The sequence below is a fragment of the Schistocerca nitens genome, chromosome 8 (genome assembly GCF_023898315.1).
Source record: "Schistocerca nitens isolate TAMUIC-IGC-003100 chromosome 8, iqSchNite1.1, whole genome shotgun sequence".
Classification (NCBI taxonomy): Eukaryota; Metazoa; Arthropoda; class Insecta; order Orthoptera; family Acrididae; genus Schistocerca; species Schistocerca nitens.
In genome coordinates this window covers 366210479-366215663 of record NC_064621.1, presented here as the reverse complement: position 1 = coordinate 366215663, position 5185 = coordinate 366210479, and positions in this window count along the sequence as shown.

The window sequence follows — 5185 nt, the reverse complement described above, 5'->3', positions numbered from 1 at the left end:
TAAGCTAACTATTAACGCCACATGATCATATTCTACGAATGACTAGATCGAATGGCATCCTATCGACGACGGCCGACTATGGTGCACAGTCTGTTAAGTTGAGCGTACAATCGGTATAGTTCGCATAAGATCGTACATCTTTGGTTATGCCAAAGTTATTCATTAATATCGAAGTTTCCTGGCATTGTAAAATTTCTGAAAGGTAGTGTTTATAACCCGTAGACTCTTCCTAATATCTGAGTAGCAAAAGGTAACTTCGGTAGCAAATATTTATTAATAACTATTACTTGATTTGCGCCAGATTAAATGTAATTTACCTACGTATCTCCTTGCTAACGTCACGAGCGATTTCTGCATCGACACCGCATCCAACTGGCTCTGTAAGCGACAGATGGCCAACCGCCTCTGCTAGCCAGTGTGGGAACCTACCGCTTGCTCTTATCTCTGTAGGTACTGCATGCACTGCTGATATATTCACTACACGTATGTGAAACAGCAAAACTGGAAATAAAGTAAAATGAGCTCTTATCTGCAAATAGGGGGTACCTTACATGAACCATTGTAAGACATTGTGGTCGCCTGATCTTCATTGCTTACATATTCCGCCCTCACAATCAAATTCCACACATCAGGACACTTCATTCGAACCCGAACTCAACAAGATGAAATCAATGTTGTATGAATTCATGTAAACGATATGCAAATAACAGGTGCGCGCCGGGGTTGAAATACTCGAGGCTGGCGTACACACATAAATTCCAGACACGACGGTCGCAGGAGCTTTTAGTTCGAGAGAGGCAGACCACACACCGGGAGGCCAGTCCCTTCAGAGGACGAGTCAACCTCGGCCGCCCGTGGAAGAGACAGCGTGTGCCTGAGTGAAAGGGGGAACGAACCCGTGTTCGGCTTAAAAGCAAATTCCGCTACATCGTGTGGGAGCGTCCAACCTATGGATTCTTTACACATGGCACGCAGTTTCAGAGATTTTCACAGGGAGACAGCAAACGCCGATACTACAGATTTCCGGATTGGTTGTCTTAAACGAAAAGTCATTCTGCCATTTTAGAAGAGCAATGCTGATTGGCAGACGATATTTCTGACGCCTTGAGCTGAAGGAGTAATGGAAGAGACCGAAAGATATACCCCTTCATGTCTGGAGTGGAGAGGCGCCATTCCGTTGTCACTCTTGGAGCGAGGAACAAATCTCTCCTCAGTACTTCACTGGGAGAGCACCTCTGTCGAGAGCGAATCGAAGTGCGACTCTATATTGAGTCCTTGCGATTAAGTGTTGTTCACTGTATTGGCCAACACACTTATTGTGGGGTGTGAACGGACAGAGTTATAGTTAAACGCCTGCGAGCGAATTTTTGAGTGGCATCGCGGTGGACTGGTTATCTGACCGGTGTACCACGCCAATAGACTAGGGGCGAATAGGAATCCTTGACTTCATCAAGGCATAGGGAGAGTTTGATTGGCGAAGGTCAATCCAGATAGAACGAGATTTATCTTATTTGTCAGCAGCGAGCGGCGCAGACAGCAGTCATCGCAGCTTACGGTATTGTGCGCTACAGCTATTGCGAGCCCCATATTTCCTCCACAACAGTACACTTCACTGCATTTCACATGCGACAGCCTAAACCGTACCTAGCAACATTCTAAAGGATAATTATTCAAGTTGAGTAGGCGCGCCTCTCAGCCATTCTGCCAAGTCAATAACAATCTTAAACTTTGTGTAGAAATTACATTAGCGAATTCTATCCTTAAGAGGTAACTTCATATTCCGAAAAGAACCCGGAAATAACTTGTTCAGTTCATAAATAAAAGTGCCACTGTGATTTCTTAGAATTTTTGTAAAAATAAAAATAATTTTCGTTAGTTTCATGTTTTTCTTACACTAACTAGCACCACTCCAGTACTCAAGTTTCCCACTAGTTACGTAAGAAATTGTGTGAATTTTTGTGTCATTTCCTTACAGTGGACGACTCCAGAAGATATTTATTGCTGAACGTTTTTCAGGCGTTTCTCTTTAGAACGTTAGGAGCGTCTGTCTGACTTCTGTAGTAGTGTGGGGGTGGAAATTGCATCTGCAAGATGCCACAGGGTAAAGGGTACATCTCAGATTAATCCGTTGCGCAGAATAACAGAATAGCAGATCAACCCCACGCTCACACCATTGAACTCCATTCTCTTTAATTGCCTATGCACAGCCATTGTCGTAGCTGGACTTCTGGAAGCACTTTGGATTTCAAGAATCCGCTTTACAACCACCCTCCGCAATATTCGTCGGTCCCTAACCGTGAGATCTTGGAGATCTGCTTGGTCTCGCGTTAACTGGTTTTTCCTACCCGTTTTCACTTCACAATCAGAGTAGCTTTAGAAAGACTGAACTGTCGTTGACAGATCTGTTACTCTGGTGACATCCAATGACTAGCCCTTGTTCGAAGTCACAGAGATCTTCTGACGGACCAGTTCTGCTGCTTTTACTTCTCTGTTGACAACACAATACTCCCCGACTTCTTTTATACTGGCGGGTCCGCAACTCTTTACAGACATGGTCAGTTTCTCAGTAGATAGAGGAGTCGGAATATTTCTAATGATGGTGCATTGTAACTACAACTAAATACATTTGCCAGGCAAACTAAGGCTAGCAAAAGGGATGTATCAATTCAGCAAATTTCATCTATATTTAATTAAAATACAATATTCGCTCAAAGAATCATTTCTAAAATTAGTCTGAAGTAATGTTATTGGGTGATTGGTTTGGCCCCACGTTTCATATTAATGGAGCTGTTTACAATTTAGTTGCTTAAAATGTTATTTCGAATACTCAGTGAGCCGTGCACGGCTTGTGTTCATGCCATTTATTCATTGTCATCTTCTATTACTGTACTGCCGCCCGTTTTCTTATTCCATTAACTTGCTGCCTTACTTGCCAGTGGTCCGCAGCTCGTGGTCGTGCGGTAGCGTTCTCGCTTCCCACGCCCGGGTTCCCGGGTTCGATTCCCGGCGGGGTCAGGGATTTTCTCTGCCTCATGATGACTAGGTGTTGTGTGCTGTCCTTAGGTTAGTTAGGTTTAAGTAGTTCTAAGTTCTAGGGGACTGATGACCATAGATGTTAAGTCTCATAGTGCTCAGAGCCATTACTTGCAGTGAGCGGCAGCAGCAGCGCGTATCGATAAGTACACTGTCGTACCATCGCTGGAGCGACCGATAGTATTTCCGGGTCGTCGTGTGTCTGGCAGTCACTTGGAGACGGACGAGTAGTGCAGTCGGGACGCAGCAGCAGTGAAGTCGGGGGTGGAGCACCGGTGAGCCGCCGACAGCCAGTGCTCACTGACCGCTGGCGACACACATGAACTGTCCGACGGAGGCAGATTGGAGCGGGACGACCGTTGGTTGGTCGTCTCATCGGCCGACGTGTATTTGCTCTCTTCACCGTTTCCAGATCTGGGAATCGGACGGTTGGCGTGGAGCAGCAAGGATTTCTCCGCGGGACGTAGTTTGCCCAGGCTCGCTGGCGGTGCCGGAGTGTGTGGGGCTGTTCCCATCGCTACGAGGTCCGTGGATCACCGAGCCTGGGTACGGAAGTTGAGTTTTAATTTAATCTACCTGCAAGTCAAGACTGTTCACATTGTGTCGTTTGGAGTTCGTTGTCGGATGTTGGGATATTCCTGCGAGCAACAACGTGGTGTTCAAGTTGGAAAATTCTAGCCACCTTCCAGTGAAGTTCCACTGTATTTGGTTATTTGAATTGAAGAGCACCAGTGGAATCTTCTGCCTTGTGGTCGTTAACATTATGGTTACCTGCGCTGGCCATTGACGTAAATTTCAGGCAGTGTAGTTTCCTCATCGTGTTATTGCTGTCCAGCACTGTGTGTAGTTTGACAGCTCCATGTATGATTGGTTGTGGGCGCCAATATCTTCTACGTTGTTCCGTTGAACTCCCTGTTGTGCCCTGGTCAGGTGAAGTGGATGTTATCTTGTCGGTGGGTCCGTTGACTGTCGGTCGGTTGGGTTGTCGTCGGATCATGAATGGTTGGCCGGACTGCCTGTCTTACCTAAGCGAGAATTAGTGTTTGAATTCCAGGCCGACCCTCGAACATCTGAGCGCCCTTGGGTGTACTGCCTTTTTTAATTTGTTCTTGTTGTTTGTACTTGTATGGCTTCTAGCCGTTTTTAAAAAAAATTAAGGCTGTTTTGCCCTTACAGCGTAAGATTCTTTAGGCCTTCAGCCTAATTTAAAGAACTGTTTCACGTGAGACCTTTGGCATTTTAAAGGTTTTAATGTTGTTGAATTTTAAGTGTTGGGCCTTCAGCCGATTTTGAGTTTGAGTTGTTTTGCTCTTAAGGCCTTCAGCCTAAATTAAAGAACTGTTTCACGTAAGGCCTTTGGTATTTAAAAAAAATTATGGAGTTTTAAGTGTTAGACCTTCAACCAACTTGAATTTAGCTTGTTTGCTCTTGAAGTGTCTGATTCTTTGGGCCTTCAGCCTAACTAAGAACTGTTTTAACATAAGGCTTTGCCTTTTAAATTTCTGTTTTGGTTGAGTTGTGCCTAATTAAGAACTGTTTTATGTAAAGCCTTTTTTTTTTTAAAAAAAAGATTTTTGTTTAGCCTAAAGTGTTGGGCTTTTAGCCGATTTTGAATTCAAATTGTTTGCTCTGAAAATCTCAGATTCCTTGGGCCTTCAGCCTAAATAAAGAACTGTTGTAAGATAAGGATTGCCTTTTAAATTTCTGATTATACTTGCGTTTTAAGTTATTGGCCTTCAGCCGTTTTTAAATTAAAGTGGCTTTCAGCCAGTAATTAAGTCCCAAAGATTAAAGCTGTATGTCAAAATTTTTTTAGGGGGCTCTGGTAATGTTTGATCAAATAATAAAGTTGTATGTTCGAGTGTAACTGACAGTCCCTTATTTTGGCCCATTTCCACAATTTAAACTACCTCTCCTGTCCTGTTTAGCCGGATGTCTCACTCAGTGAAGCCGAAACATTCATCCTGTTTCCTAATATGGAGATTCGAACCCTGTTTTTGATCAGCTTTGAAAACTGACTCTTTTTCACTGGTGTTTGTGCTCGTAAGCGACAAGTGCTTTCTTAGAGCGACTCGATCAAATGAAAACAATTTTCGACGTTTTATTGGTTTTGGAGGTGGATGAAATGAGATTATTTGATACTGTGAAAGTT